This window comes from Colias croceus, chromosome Z (assembly GCF_905220415.1).
Source record: "Colias croceus chromosome Z, ilColCroc2.1".
NCBI lineage: Eukaryota > Metazoa > Arthropoda > Insecta > Lepidoptera > Pieridae > Colias > Colias croceus.
Genome location: NC_059568.1, coordinates 966,108 through 984,065, shown reverse-complemented (window position 1 = coordinate 984,065; position 17,958 = coordinate 966,108). Strand labels below are relative to the sequence as shown.

The 17,958-nt window shown below is 31.7% G+C and overlaps 1 protein-coding gene across 2 annotated transcripts in view; it reads left to right on the top strand.

Annotated features, from left to right (window-relative positions):
• The first annotated feature begins 6,623 nt into the window (after nucleotides 1–6,623).
• The window catches only part of LOC123705616 (abnormal cell migration protein 10), a 128,552-nt gene continuing 117,217 nt past the window's right edge, over nucleotides 6,624–17,958 (top strand). For both annotated transcript variants that reach the window (XM_045654499.1, XM_045654500.1), the window contains exon 1: nucleotides 6,624–6,786. The gene's annotated coding sequence lies outside the window, so the exon portion shown is untranslated. The remainder of the gene's footprint in view (nucleotides 6,787–17,958) is intronic.

Below are 17,958 nucleotides of genomic sequence, written 5' to 3'. Positions count from 1 at the left end.
ATTATTTTCACGTTACATAATACATATTATTTATATATGTACTTACTTTAAACTACAACTAATTATTTTATAATTTACTTCAGCAATTCGTTAATTGAATACAATGTTTCAAGTACAGTTATAATGATGCATAGCGTGATAATATTTCAATGATATCTACCCACTAAATAGTTTTTATTATAAATGCTTTTTAATTTCAAAATGTATATTAGTAGCATAAAATGCAAGGATAGAAAATCCTCAGGAGACAAATGCAACATTGTAACTTATACTAGTGGACATAAACATAGGTATATTTCAAATAGAAAGTAGGAAGTTGACTATAAATTAATATTACAATAATTTATTATAAAATAAAAGAAAATCTATGAATAGTTATTGAAAACTTAGACAATAGACATATTAGTATTATATTTAATTATTATAGTAAATAATAGAAAAAAGGAAATACCCTATGCTTCATTACTATTACCCTACTTATTATTACCTACTGGCACAGTATTACCTGGTATGTACATGCAGTTTATATTTATCAAGTTCAAATTAAATTTTTGGTGACTTGTTTGTAATCTTTCATAATCTACGTTGTATTTTTAAAATATGAATATACTTATTATAATTATATGAATGCACTTATTACTACACGGGAGACTTAAAAAATATCCCTAATATGAATCCAGCGTGCTTCATATATCTTCATATTGACAAACATTAACTCATAGTGGAACATAAGTATGAAGATTAATTTTTATATTAATTTATGAGTAGTAATCATGTATACAAACAAACAAGCAAACTAATTAACAATTGTGAACCAAACGAATCTTCCAATATATCGCGCGTGTCAGCAATTATTATTAAATTATTAGTTATTACTAATAAAAACAAGTAAAGCATTTAAAATAATATTGTTTACTTTGTTATTGTTATTGCATTTTCGTTTTATCACATAATTATGTGACTGCGTATACGAGTAAATACTTTTTTTAGCATATGAGAACTTTACAGTGACGGATTGCGAAATCCGACACGAGATTACGATCATAAAATATAGATTTTTTATATATAATTCAACTTTATCATATTGTAAAATAATTTTTATCAAGAACTTAGGCTAAATGAGGAAACAAAACTTGATCTATGCGATAGAAACAAAATATATCCGTTCCATAATCGTTTAGAGATTTGTGACTTTTTCTCACAATATATTGCCGTTTTAAAATATCTATGTTTCTACACTGGCCGCGAAAGTTCACCAAGTCCATACAAGTACCCTTTATACATTTATCAAATAGAGAACAGTAGGTATATACATGTGAAAAGCTAGTATAGCACCATATGTATCTTATTTAATACATACTATATAATCCCAAAGCATTGTTATCAAAAATTAATAGAAGAAAATATTTTGTCAGCTCAAAATTAGCATGACTCTAGATTCGGCGTTGGCATTAGCATAACATTATGCAGAGCTTAAAAAATGTAAATAAACTTCGGTCAATGGCACATATACCACCATAGGGTCAAGAAACTGTGACAATACGAATGTATGTGCCATGGTACCTCTACACTGGGCGAATGATAAGAATGATGCGATTTTTGCAATATATAAAAATGCAATGTAATCAATCATACTTAATAAAACTTAGTTAATTCATCTAAACATTAAAATTCATAGTATCACTTTTTAAATATATTTTCGCTATTCTGTGATGTGGCTCTAATAAATAAAAAATAAAATAAAAATTTAAAATTCATAAAAATTCTATATAGAGCTTGAGCTCTACAATATATCTATAAAAGCCTTTCTTTAGCCTTTTTTTATATCCTTTAATAATAACGATTAAGTTTATTAATTTTTGAATAAGTATTACGGGAGCTTCAACCCAAAGACATAATATAAGCATCAAGAACACCTTTTGAATGTACATAAAATATGTAAGTTGGTTAACGAGTGTAACATACATAATACATATAGCTATATGTTCTGTATAAACATAGCACTGTTGAACAATGATACATAATTTAATATCACACGTAAAGTACCCGATATCCTATAAATGATGTTTTGTTTATTAGGATGTATATACCCTGTAGAGTATAACAGAAAAGACAAGCGGGAACCCATATTTTTAATTCCAGTTTTCATAGTTTAGAAGTTATGATCTTTTTGATGATTTTCGCTCTTATTGACATGCTGAATGTGCGAATATATGAAATGAAATGAATGTATTTATTGCCACAATAATTTGGATACAAAAAACTTAAAATCTACTTAACCTAATAACAAAATTGAAAAAAAGAAATTTTTGTGGCAAAAGGCTCAGCTATGCTGTTTGACTCGAGAGTACTACAGCGCTGATTTTCAGTCTGGCCGTAAGATGATTTTTCAATTGAAAAAAAAATATCTTTATTTCACAACCTCAATTACAAAATATAAAAAAAACGATGATTGGAATATTTGAACCACTTATATGTTCTTATTATTTTTATATTCCACCATTGATATCAACCGTATCTTACTTCTATCCCTCAAAAGCCATTAAGTTTCTAGAATTTTCTCGTTGGACATAAACGAAAAAAAAACAAACAAATCTACGGGTAAACAATTAAAATCGATGGACATAGAACTGGCTGTCAATAGCACACGCATTGTTGATGTTTTACTGAATAATAATTATTAGCCGAGAGGCGCTAAATATTGAAATTTATTCAATTTACCGCTAGACATTGAATATCTGCATAATATTTGTTTGTTATGTATATTCATGGCTGTTAACACCATGATTGGATGTATTTGATGATAGTGCTTTCATCACAACTATAACAACAATTAAAATCATCATCATCAGTCCATTATGTTCCCACTGCTGGGACACGGGCCTCCAATCAGGGTACAGGCCATAATCCACCACGCTGGCCAAGTGCGGGTTGGCGTATGTTGTGTCATCGAACTTTTGTTTCTTCGACATGTCGGATACCTCCTGTCCTCTTGTCCTGTTTTCTTGACAAATAATTAAATTACTAAAATTAAAACGACTCCGCCCAAATTTTATGGCGGTACCTATCTTTCACCAATTTTTATCGTAACTACGTCATCACTCTCGTCTATCGAATTGAAACAAACAAAACAATCTAAATTGATTTATCCGTTGGGTAGCTACAAAGCGATAGACAGACATCACACACAAATACATATAATAAACTGTCTACTTGATAATCCACTGGGCTGTTCCATACAATGCAAGTACATAATATAACAATAGATAGAAGTGTGGGCGTGAAATGGAATTGATTCCTGGTGAGGTTTGATAAAAAATAGTCTGTCGGAAACATTGAAAATGCGTCTAGATTTATTTATGATACATAATATTTTTCTTTGAAATTGTATTCTAAATTGATAATTAAAAGGTAAGTTTATATAATATGTACATCATTTTACTGTATTGCGGGAGTTGTGCACAGCTTTAAGTTGAAACTACTTGTTTAATATGTATCTGTAGTTGAAATAATATTTCCGAATATATTTTATGATAGAAGAAACCATTGAAATGTCGATATTTTAAGCAGGTTAATGAGTATGTTACACGTCAATAAACTTCTTATGTATAAATATAGTAAACAATTTCCTATGATATATTATTTTAATCAACTCGTAAATTTACATTGTCTTAGCAACAATGCCTAGAATACAAATATCGCTTCCTAGATAACAAGCCAATGTTTTTATTTATTTATCTGTTTGTATCGGACAACTCTCTAAAGGAATAATATAAATAATAAAAAAACATTTTTTTTAGGTAGGCTACTTAATTTATAAAAACATGGAACACTATAAATAATACCTAATTATATTTATTTCTACAAGACAATAAGATCAGAATAATATACTTTTAAAAAACATTACACACGTTTTTAATCATGTAGGTAATAAAAAAAGATAATTTATCATAATATACAAAATATATACAATTATACATGTTTTTTTAATTTTCGTCATTTTCATTGCCGCGTTGAAAAGCAATCCATGTCTGTCTGTCTGTTACTCAATCACGCCTAAACTACTGAACCAATTTTCATGAAATTTGGTATGGAGATATTTTGATACCCGAGAAAGGACATAGGCTACTTTTTATCCCGGGAAAATGACGCAATCCCGGAAATCCCAAGGGAACGGGAACTATGCGGGTTTTTCTTTGAATGCGCGGGTGAAGCCGCGGGCGGAAACCTAGTTAATAATAAAAACAAATGGACGAAAGCGATACAGTTGCGATGTCGTAGCGATGTTAAAGCGATACTACAATGTAGCATCAACATAGAAACGACACAGTCATGATACCGTCGAAAGTTACAAAATACACATGTTGACAATAATCTGATAGTGAATATGGTACAATATCACCGATCACGAGTACAATATGGAGGTCTTCAAGCAAAGAGTGAACCGGTACCTACTAGGGAAGTGCGTACCATCTTTGACGCATCTTAGCTTTCCATCAGGCGAGTTTGTGGTCAAGCGCTTCCCTATCTAGAATAAAAAAAAGTGTGTGTGTACTTATGTACTCACACGCGTTAGAAGTTATACTTCTTTGGTGTATGGAAAAAAATACTAGAATATACAACTTGAACATACTTAGTTATCAATTTTCATAGCACCTAGCTCCATGCTGTTAAATTTAGGTGTCGGTGTGCGCGCGCATCGTAAAAATTCACTCTCATCATTTTTCTCCATCGTGCCAAAAGAAGTATAAGTAACTTAAAAAAAAATATAATCACACACGACTTTGGTACCTAGCATATCCATTAAAGAGACGCATACAGAACAATAATATTATAAAGAAAAAATTGAGTTTCCTGTGAAATGTGAAATTTTCTACAAACCTTTCAACATGTTTTTCAGGTATTGGCTTTATTATTTATTTATTTATCCTATTATTATCCTATTATAAAAAAAAGGATCTAAAATTTGGACGCAAAAACATATTGTACAATGGATTATAAAAATCTGTATTTTTTGGCTTTATCCGCTTTACATGGATTATTTCTTATATCTCTGTATTGTGACAAATTTAAAAAAGCTTTGCTGCATAACTTACAAGACTATAATATTAATACAGTATCTATTATTAGACCTTTAAAAAAAATGCTGTAAATTATGCAGTCATCACTCTTCAATATTATCAAAATCAATTTAGCTATGTATAGCATAACTAGCTTATTTTGAAATTAACAAATGAAAATATTTTCTACACATTTGCAATTTTTGCATCATCACAATTATATTTTAGTCAAGTCAATTGTCAAGCAATTACACCGTGTAGACACAGCATAAACTAACTGTTAACATTGTAGAAGTAAAGATAGATAATATAATTTAATACCCAGGAAGTTTTGTTTCATACTCATTGGAGTAATGTCCAAACATCCTCTTGAATATTACAACATTTCCGTACTTAGAAGTTGTGAGTCGCAAAACCCATACAAATTTAATTTAATTTTGCATTGTAATATTTTATATGTAATTGTCCAAACATCCTCTTGAATATTATATACATCTCCGTACTTCATTGAAATAATAGTACTACGTATGGAGGAGACACCACGAACAAAATCTGTGCGCCATTTTTTTGCTCTAACTAAGTTTTAAAATTATTATCTAGTTAGGAGGTACTTACCGATGAAAGTAATTCCTTTGCACTTTTCCGTATTATTTGTATTATTTGTGCAGTATCGTAACACACACGAAGGCATATTTGATGCGTTTCACTTTAAAACAAATAAAAAGTGAGCGTGCAGTTACGCCATATGGCGTATGTTGAGCGGAACATAAGTGATGTAGGCGGTGTCGTCTCCATATGTATATCTCAATGCCGTACTTAGAAGTTGTGAGTCGCAAAACCCATCACAAATTTAATTTACTTTTGCATTGTAATATTTTATATGTAATTAAATTTTTCTCGTTATTCTTTGGTAATTAAATAAACGGATTGAAAAAAACGTTCGTAAAGTTTATAATTTAAAACTATCATCGGGTAATTTCTCTTGTAAAAGAACCAATAAAGCTAATTAACAAGAGTTATAGTATTTAATAAAAATATTCACATAATTTTTTTGTAGACCGTACCCTACTTGAGGATTTTTTATTATGTAGAGCTAGACATCTTAAGGACTCTACATTAAACGAATTAGGTGCCATCTGTATTCCTAATGAGAACTAGTTCCTGTTTTCAAATCTATGCATACAAAATTTGAACAAGTTCCAAGCAAACCGAATAGATGGCACTATAAACAATTACATTAACAGATTCTTGAATGGATTTTTTTCTTTATTTAATAGGGATTCTGCCATAAATTAGTTAATTTTATTTTTAATACATAACCTAACTAAATAAAGAAAAGTAAAATATAAAGATACATTGCATTATAAATAAGAGAACGCATATTTTATACTTATAAGTATTTTCACGAACTTCGAGTAGCCACTAGATGGCGCTGTAACTAAAATTTGATCTTCGCTTAGCACAACTAGATGGCGCTCCAGTACATGCCAAGCAATGCGCAATCACAGGACATTATGCTTCCGCCTACACATTACACAAGTTTAGCTATTCCGGTCTGGTGCCGCATGGAGTGCGGGTGATACCGAATCGTGCGATATGTTATAGGAATGTGTATCGAAAATTTATAACTAACATATATTGTGCAGTGTGAAAAACTTGACATAAACTAAGTTTCATTTTGTGTTTCATTCACAAGGACTTGGATCTAACATCGCCGGCACGTACTGTAAGTGCATGTTTGTTATTAATTCGTTCGCATTTATATAAATGGTCTTCTGGATAACGATGTGTTATTAACTGCCTAATCGTCCACTGTGTAAAGTTTGTCGAACTTTTATTTAATATCAGAAGCGGTTGATATTGGACGAACTTGTGTAATATTATTTATTGTTTAGAGTAATTAATTTGTTTAATTTATATCAATAGGTAAATAATTAAATTAATTGGAGCGAAATTTTAAATATTATATTTCATGATTAATAGCGAATTTGAAAAGAAATCTATTTATTTAAGGATACGCTTTTTTAAAGAACATGCATTGGAACTCTACATACAATTGCAAATCTAGAGTCTAGCAAAATTGCGCTACATAAATTATTATAGCAAAAAATTGCATTAATTTTTGCGCATCCACACACGACTTCACACGAGACAAGCAAACATGGCGGAATGCAGAATGCGATTTTTAAATTCTAGCACATTTCCCCATGCCGGTGCAAGCCCCTAGGCGTTATGGGGACTTAAAAATCGATCGATCCAAAGTCTAGGCTTAACTCAGGTCCCAACCGCAAGCTGGACTAATTCTAGGTACCCTAGCCGGGGGGTGACACCTACACGCTCCGTAGGCCGATTAAATGTGTTTTATCTGATATGAAGGGGATGAAAGCTGTGTAGCGCTAATAATCTGTTTTTCTTATCGTCCTTACTAGTTGATACACGCAGCGTTGTTTGTATAAATAAATAATAAAATGGAAAATTTACAATATCGGATTTTCTAGTCTATGCAGTTTTTTTTTCATATGAATATCGTCAGAAATAAAAATATCCTCCTTTCTTAGTACAGTTACATTGTTTATATTCATGTCCACATCCAGGGCGAGTTTTGGCCAAAATATAATGACGTAAACACTTTCCACGGCCATGACACCAGACACTCTACAGGCTTCGAAGAAGATGATGCCATGAATTGCATGTCTTTTGAAATATTTGGATGCAAAAGCAAATTGAGATTTCAACAATTTATTAATTCTTTCATAAGAAAATTTCAACCTAATTTTATTATAACAAATATCAAGTTCATACAAACAATAATTCATAAAGCGATCCTGACTTCCAGTCTAATGAAAAAGTACTGAATATTGACTCTCCGATTGAACTCCTTTATAAATAAGAAGCTTTTTCCACTCAGGACAATATTGGTAAGAACTTCTTCAAGCTGTGATTAGTAAAAGTTACGATTTAGGGATTGCAAGAAAATATTATACTCAATATACCTAGGTACCTTTTTCTAGGACCATGAACATAGAACACTAATATAATCATAATATAGTAGATGAGAGAGATATAGTAAGAGTCCCCTTTTATTACAAAAACTAGCTTTCCGCCTGCGGCTTCGCCCGCGTTTTCAAAGAAAAACCCGCATAGTTCCCGTTCCCGTGGGATTTCCGGGTAAAACCTAGCCTATGTTGCTCAGTGAAGATGCAGCTTTCTAATGGTGAAAGAATTTTTGAAATCGGTCCAGTAGTTTATGCGTGAAACCCATACAATCATACATACATTCATAATTACAAACCTTTCCTCTTTACATTTTAGTTTTATAGTGATTGATAGCCTATTTAACACTACATTAAGTAGGTACACGTTTACATGAATATATGTGTTTAACAAATGTTTGAAAATTATACACGTAAGAATATGTGGATGTGAAAAAACGATGTTTTCATAACATTCTTTTCATTTTAACCGTGAATCCCTTATTGTTCTCACGTAGTTTTGTTATATCAAAACGCTTTGCGAAATTCACAATACGACTTTACATCGAACAAGAAATGTTGTTTTATTTTACATGAAGAAGTTAAATTAATAACTCGATTTACCAAAGTTTTAATGAATCGTCTTCCCTTTCTGTTATCAAAACGTAAAATTTTCAAGAGATTTCGAAAAGAAGGAAGCCATGTATTCGGCTATTTCATTTATGTATGTTAGATTATTTTATACGCCATTGCAAAGCGAATTATGTCTTTCTAACTACATACCTACTTATTTATATTTTTTTATTTGTACACATCTCTCAATCAACTTTTGTTAAGATCTCAGCCAATTCATGAAATGTTAAACTGCATAATTATTACAGGCATTTAGTTTTAGTAACATTCTCATAAAGACTTACTTCTTAGATACTTTGATATTCTGTTTATACTTTACTAGCTTTCCGTCCACGGCTTCGCCCGCTTTGTCTAAAACCTAATAAATTATTTATTATATGATAAAACCTTCCTCTTGAATCACTCCATCTATTTAAAAAAAAGCATCAAAATCGGTTGCGTAGTTTTAAAGATTTAAGCATACATAGGGACATAGGGACAGAGAAAGCGACTTTGTTTTATAGTTTATACTATGTAGTGACTAGTGATTATACATATTAAAATTATTCTCAATTTCATAGTTATGCATTAAATTATCAACAGACAGTCAACGATTAGAAAACTTTAAAAAATTATACTTATTAAAATTCGTTGTCTTATCTCTTGGACACAATTGGACACACTTGGAAACATTTGGACACATGGTTTCTTTCAGTACAAAGACCTTAAATAGGTCTCACGTCCTATTAATTTAAACTAGATTCACGACACGTGTGTACACTAGCAAATGTATAAATAAAACTACACATGTGGTGACATTTTGTTTCGGCTAAGGATAAGATTTATCATTGAAATTTTAAATAATGTGTCGGTAAAAATTGAGAATTTATGAAATACTAGCGGTCTTCCCCGGCTTCGCCCGTGGTTTATATTTCGCAATAAAAAGTAGCCTATGTCCTTTCTCGGGTATCAAAATATCTCCATACCAAATTTCATGCAAATTGGTTCAGTAGTTTAGGCGTGATTGAGTAACAGACAGACAGACGGAGTTACTTTCGCATTTATAATATTAGTATGGAGTATGGATGAGATTTTATGCTTCAGAAGACGCGGGTTCAAATCTCGAATCGTGATTGAATTTTTTATATTCTTAAAGAATATAATATTAACATAAAAATCTATATACCTTATATAAATTATAATATTAAATATAAATTTCGGTGACAGTTGAAAAAAAATGGAAAAAAATTATACATTACTAGTGGTTCGCCCCGGCTTCGCCCGTGGTACCTACATGTTTAAACTATCCTATCAAGTTGGATCGAACTGCACATGGTGTGCGAATTTTATTATAATCGGTTAAGTGGTTTAGGAGTCCATTGAGGACAAACATTGTGACACGAGATTTATATATATTATTATAAGATAAGATTAAGATAAGATAAGATTAGATAAACGTTACCATTCATGAAAATTTTCTCTAAAAAATTCTTATGTCAAATTCTATTATGTATTATATACATTAAAAAGTGTCTTAAACCACGAAAGCGAAACCAGATTATAAAGTTAGCTAACAAGAGTAACAGCGTAGAGATGGTTTTATTTCGTAATATTTATATTTCTTCATACATTTGTAGTGTCTGGAAAATAACTGGTATCAATAAGTAATTAATAATGATAAACGTATTTATTTATAACTTTCCCTTCAATTACATATTAACATTTATTATATTCAAATAAATGTATAGTTATATGTACAATATAAATTATGAATTATGGGATAGTAAAGGTTTAGTATTAAGGGCAACTGATGCTGAATAAAATCTTGCTAAAAAATAGATTCTTAGACAGTAATTTTGTAATTGTGAAGTACATGCTCGTATATTTGCCATCCAATTCAAAATAAAAGCTTATCTACGAGTGCATAACATGTTTTCAAAAATCCACCAATTCCAGAGGTTAATACATTCAAACATAAAAACAACTTCTTACAATAAGTACATGTATCGATATGTGACATGAAACAGATGGACAAGCAGAGATAGCGCTACAAATCAATGGAGGAAGTGATGTGGACCCTAAATGATCAATTGACATAAAGCTTGTGCTACACAACATGCTATGACGAGCTATGTTTGATCAATGAGAAAAGTCATGTAAAAAAATGTAGCGTGTGTTAAGAGGTCGTAAGCATTTTCATGTGCTAACAATTTACTTATAATTCATATAGTAATCATATCTACCTTTAAAAGAAAAAATATCATTTCACAAGAAGATAAACCTAAAATTAAATCCATTACAAGTGCTTGAAAACTATCAGGATATTGGATATAAAGTACATTAAATATCTTTTATTTTCTAAGAGTCGTAATTTTCACTCTAAAAACCTTTAACATTAGGCTCTACAGTCTTAATTTTTATCTCTCTTATTAAATAATGTATAAAAGATTCAACTCACATTTAAAACTAAAATAATATATTTGTATAGCTATAGTATAGCTTACACTTATCATCATCATCATCATCATCAGCCCATATACGTTCCCACTGCTGGGACACGGGCCTCCTATGAGGGTATAGGCCATAATCCACCACGCTGGCCAAGTGCGGGTTGGCGGATGACACATGTCGTCGAACTTTTTAATTCTTCGACATGTCGGTTTCCTCACGATGTTTTCCTTCACCGTTCGAGCAGTGGTGATGTTACAACATGCGCAGATAAATTGAAAAATCAATTTATTTCCTGCGCGCTCGCCTGGTCTCGAACCACGGACTTATCGATTCGAAGTCCGAGGTCTCACCACTGAGCCACCACTGCTCTCTACTTACACTTATCACTGGAAAACAATCCTTATAGATACAAGCGCTAATAAAATAGTTGCAGCAATGCACTCGCAGCTCCCTAGATAAGGGCTCGCTCATATTGGACACGTATAACTGATTGTGTTTATTCTAATGTAATTTAATTCATTTAAAGTCAAATGCACTAGAGAAGATAATTAATCATAATAAATTATGTGTAAAAATTAATTTTTGTTAATTTAACATTTAATCCTCTTTTTGTTAGTCTTTTTTACTGTTTTTCCCTCATGAAATTTTCATATCTATTTAAAAGAAAAGTAATTTTATAAAACACAATGAAATGTAGGTTGATAGTAGTAGATACGTTGCTAATTAAAAATATAAACAATAGAAAACAGAATTGACTCTACATTTCTAGTGTACAGAGTCCAGATTTTACTACTTCAATTTATAATTTATACTGTCCTTCCAAGTTTAATAAAATAATTTAGTAAAAAATATCACCAATTCAGTATTAAAAATTATATCAAGACCCCTATATATCCATCCGTACAACCTAGGGGTCAACCAATCCTGGCCTATAAAATGATTCCTTCACTAACATGGCCGCATCCCAACATCCGAAATCATTGAAGAGTTGAATGACCCCGCATCCTCCTCACCTACTAAATTGTTACTTATCTTGAAGATAGGGGTCGACCCATCCTGTTATATGTGCGAATTTGTAGCTGATATATTTATCTTGGAGATAGGGGTCGGTCATTCGAATTTGTATGTGATACTTATCGTCGATCGATTCAATTCTTAAGAACAATACTAATACACGATACAGTTCCAAGATAAAGGTTTTAAAAGGAATTATGGAGTTAAGTGTCCATTATTCTTTGTAGAGAAGTTCCGACAATTGATGGAAATTTTAATATTTTGTAAGTATGTAGGTATGATTTATGAAAGTTTATAGTAAACTAGCTCTACCCCGCGGTTTCACCCGCATTGTTCCGCTCCTGTTGGTCTAAGCGTGAAGATATATAGCCTATATAGCCTTCCTCTATAAATAAGCTATCTAACAAAAAAATAATTTTTCAAATCGGACCAGTAGTTTCCGAGATGAGCGCGTTCAAACAAACAAACAGACTGTTCAGCTTTATAATATTTATAGTAAATAATAAAGGTTTCCTGGAATAAGTAATTAATGAAATTAAACCTTTTGGGGAAAATTAATTAATAATTTAAGAAGTTAAGAAATTAACTGGAATCAAAAGGTTCATGAATCAGTAATAAACAGTCTCTAGTTGTTATATCAATTATTACATAAAGAAAAAACCTTGTAGAAAACAAAACACATCGGTTTTTAAATAATTGAAATGTAAAGAAACAGACAATCGAACTGAACTTTTCCTATTGAAGTCGGTTAATCACTAATGCATGTCATCATTGTAAAATCGATTACGCTACTTGAAAAATGATTGTTGTCACGCAAATATGCTATAATTCTGTTATTTATAAGATCCCCTGTTTGTATTTCACTTAGGTACATCAAGTTGTGTCTTACATAATACTCTATGTTGATAGATGACGTTTTTAAACCAAACTATTAAGTAACTTTTGTAACGTTTTATTTTTTGCTCATGTTGGTTAAAATGTTGAAAAGTTACTACTTTATCACTACATAGTATAAAACAAAGTCGCTTTCTCTGTCCCTATGTCCCTTTGTTTGCTTAAATCTTTAAACTACGCAACGGATTTTGATGCGGTTTTTTTAATAGATAGAGTGCTAGCTAGTAAGTAATAAAATCTAAAATACAGTAAAAAAACACGAATATATGTAATCATTTCATTCATTCATTCCATGTACCTACATCGATAATTTTTATTCGATTCAGACACGTCAATGATATTCTCACATAATATGCAACTGTCAAATTGACATTTCACGCATAGAGCCGCCATGTTTATTTTTATTAAAACAAAAAATAGTTCTATAATAAGAAAATTGCTCATGATAGTGTTTATGTTTTAGATGTGGTAGTTCAGTATTATATTATGATCTAATGAAATAGTTTTTTTTTTTAAATAACTATAATATGTATTATGTACAGAAATTACTATAAAATCTACTCTTAAAGTGTTGTTATAACTTGTAATTTCATATTCTATCAATATTTATTCAATTTTTAGCGTGCCCGAAAACTAAGGCTGTCTCGTCAAACCAAACATTCGTTTCATAGGGCTTATGGCATTCGGAGGGTTCCCAGCATAGGGTTGCTGCATCAAAAGTCATTTAAATATAAAATATAAGTTATAAATAATACGTAATAACTGAGTTGATTTTATAAGTAACAAATACAATACATATTCCAAATATTATATAAATAATTTACATCCCAATTACCATTTATATTCCTCATTGTTCTATTTATTCTCCCGTTATTGACTTTGACTTAAAACAATTATAAACACAAAAGATCTCTTACCGAGAACAATAACAATTTAGCTAAGTTTACCAAATCAATTGTTCAAACAATAAACTCGAAAAGCGGGAAATATTTATATTAATTAACTTCGTAGTGGCAGCCCTACCGCGCCCTCGGTGAGTCACCATTTCATATACGGGAGGGACACGCGAACCTCTCCCTGCATTGAATAATCTAATTTGGATATTTGAGGGACTTCCAGACGTTCAAATGGCATTAGACACGTTGACTTACACTTATGTGACCGCGCTGCTCAGTTGTCATCAATGATCATAAGGATAATATAATACTGTACTAGGTTAAAGTATGGAGTAGCATAAGTAGGTAATAAGCTGAATGGAAACTGTATTTTGGCAGATTACTAATATGTTATTGTAAGATAAATATGGTTGTTTAGAAATATCAGATAGATTATAGCAAAAGAAGTGGAAATGTTGGTGTAAGGTAGAGACGATGCGATAATTTGTAACATTAATTAAGTAATCAAAATGTCATACATGATTTTGGAAAACTAACAATATCTAGCTAGGAACTCCGCCCTGAAGAGTGTGTTTGTTTGAACGCGCTAATCTCAGGAACTACTGGTCCGATTTGAAAAATTCTTTCGGTTTTTGATAGCCCATTTATCGAAGCAGGCTATAGACTATATATCATTACGCTAAGACCAACATGAGCGGAGAAATGTGGGTGAAACCGCGATAAATGAACTATCTAACACCGAAAGAATTCTTCAAATCGGACCAGTAATTCCTGAGATTGGCGCGTTCAAACAAACAAACATACTCTTCAGCTTTATAATAATAAGTATAGATGCAATAACTTATAACTTTTAAGTAACTGTGGTTGTCTTCATAACTCCTCGAAACATCAAGTAACAAGTACAATAACCTTATTGCTTGTTATTTCTATTACCATTATAACAACAATGTAGAACAAGCAATTTAAAGACTTGAAAACCGTTACAAATTGACTCAAAATTACATTAAAATACCTTCAATGTATTGTGAAGTATAAGGATGTTTTTCAGTTGATAAGACGCGACATCGCGTGACAAACCGGGGGGAGAATATAAGGGTATTTAGACGGTAAATTTATTATGTAACCAATGTATAAGTATAGGAAGACTGTTTAGTTTACGACGGACTTTCTTAAAAGTCTTTAGTGGACAGAATTTGCAATTGTGACGGAGAAGTTTCGTGTTATCTTGTGGGGTACGTGGTAGCATTTACTTACATCTGTTTCTCTGGTCGAATTTTCTATGTAGACATCTGCAATTGCACCATCATGACGTGTTTTATCCCTACCAGGGTATAAACCTCTTTTATATGTTCTGTCGTAAGTAACCGCTTAGTTCTACTTACATTTAGATTACGTAGGACCAACTCGACTAGGATCAACAAAAAGAGAAAAATAAAATAATGACAAAAATTTATAGAGATAGTTGTGTCGCTTTCGGTATTTTTCTACATACATTTTTTATAGTGTTTAATTCTATAAAATACCAGTCCTATCAGAATGTTGTAAAGTGTGTAAGTAATACAGAGACTACAGAGACAAATAAATTACAAATTCAATTAGTATTTTATTATTGCATTAGCCTTGGAACTCTTTACTTTTATTAGATTAGAGAGCAATAGTACATCTAGAGCGGTCATTAAAGCTGATCGACCAAATACTTAGTGATAAGTGATAAGTATAAATGCGGAAGTGTGTTTGTTTGTTTGTCTTAATTTCAGGTTGGAATGGAGTGGTTCTATTGCATTGTTATTTGGGACTGGAAATAGTGAGGAGGCTAGGGATTTTCAGTCAGAAATAGGGTACATTTTGCTTTTTATGTGTACACTATCTTCTCAAATTGCAACTGTAAACTTTATGCTTGGTACTGGTTGCTTGGAAGAAATTGCTATTTAGCAATAAAGCCGCCAGCAGCAGCCGCTTTTTGTTGGAATGTAGTTAACGGCGGAAAAGTAGTTATTTATAGTTTTATAAAAACAAACATAATAAAAATACAGTTAAGTTACTCAGGTGTAAATGGCGCCAAGATATCGGGATTGAACCCGTGACCCACCGGAAGCGGCACATTATGTGTCAGCCGTGATCGATTGACGCAACTTCCGTCATGCGAATTAATGCTATAGCTACAGCCTGTGACGTTGTCTGATGTGAGACTTCCCATTTTATCATTGCACTGTTTATATTCTTTGAGACTATTAAGAAAAAAGAAGTTCATGATAAAATTATGAATTTTACTGATTGAACTGACTGCATTGTGTATTTTAAAATCTATATGATATATTTGATAAGTTTTCTATACTATTTATTATTCACTAAATCGGACTTCTCCAGTGTGCACTAAGCCAAAAACTCTAAGTGATCTGTGTCCCTGCTATAGAAACAAAAACCAAAAAATAATGTCATAATTACACCCATTGCACCCACTAATAAATAAAATATACTAGCTTACCGCCCGCGGCTTCGCCCGCTTTGTCTAAAACCTAATAAATTATATACTAAAACCTTCGTCTTGAATCACTCTATCGATTTAAAAAACCGCATTAAAAATCCATGGCGTAGTTTTAAAGATTTAAGCATACAAAGGGACATAGGGACAGAGAAAGTGACTTTGTTTTTAACCGACTTCAAAAAAAAGGAGGAGGTTATCAATTCGGCCGGTATATTTTTTTTTTTTTATGTATGTACACCGATTACTCCGAGGTTTCTGAACCGATTTACGTGATTCTTTTTTAGTTCGATGCAGGATGGTGTCGAATTGGTCCCATAAAAATTTTATTCGGATAGGCCCAGTAGTTTTTATTTTATGAGCATTTTTGTCTGTAGGTATTTGTAAATTTTGCAAGTGCAAGTTTGAAGTCGGTTGTTTTTAACGCAGTTATCACTTGTATACTATGTAATCCTTAATCTTAATCAAGTTTTCAATAAAACATATTATATTGCCTTAGCATATTGCATATTGCATATGCCCCAAGACAACACTTGGGACCTGTCATTAAGCACAGACATAAACTCATAAACAATAATGTCATCATAAATGTCAATAATTGATACAACACGGCGCCGCACTGACGTTTTCTTATTGATCGATGCATTGACGATACAGTGTAATTACTAATTATACTGAACTAGAGGTCCGCCCAGGCTTCGCCCGTGGTACATATTTCGCAATAAAAGGTAGCCTATGTCCTTTCTCGGGTATCAAAATATCTCCATACCAAATTTCATGCAAATTGGTTCAGTAGTTTAGGCGTGATTGAGTAACAGACAGACAGACAGAGTTACTGAAATAAACTTGATATCGTAGGAAACAAAGGTCATTGTTTGAATGACGCCGTTTTATATGACAGCTGTTAAAATTTTAATACTTTTATAGAATTTGCTTCTCTCTCCGGAGCCAAAGAAAAAAAATGTCTCTGTCTGGTAGGGCATAGAAAGCTGATCACCTAGGTACAGTACTCCAAAATTAATAATACTGCTGGTTACTCCCCTGATCATAATTTTGTAGAAGTAGAGCATTGTTAGGTGAGGCCATGGCGTTAGCCAAAGCTAATTATAACGAATTTGACATTTTCATTTCTAGTCAACAACAAGACGCACCCATTTTATTTGTCTGTACATAAAAGAAAATCATACTTCCTACGCTTGAATAGGCCAAAATGAGAACAAATGTGACTTAAGTTTACCTGTAATAATAAATAAAGGAAAAGTTTAATATTATATGAAAAGTTCCTAAATATTACAGATACACAAGTACTTTATCATGTTACTAGCTGCTACGCGTTTCACCCGCGTGGCTTCGCTCCTGTTGGTCTTAGCGTGATGATATAATATAACCTATAAGCCAGTATAGCCTTCCTCGATAAATGAGCTATCTAACACCGACATAATTTTGCAAATCGGACCGGTAGTTCCCGAGATTAGCGCGTTCAAACAAACAAACAAACTCTTCAGCTTTATAATATTAGTAAAGATTAATAAAATTATTTAATTTGAACAAATAAATAAAACCCACATTAATATAAG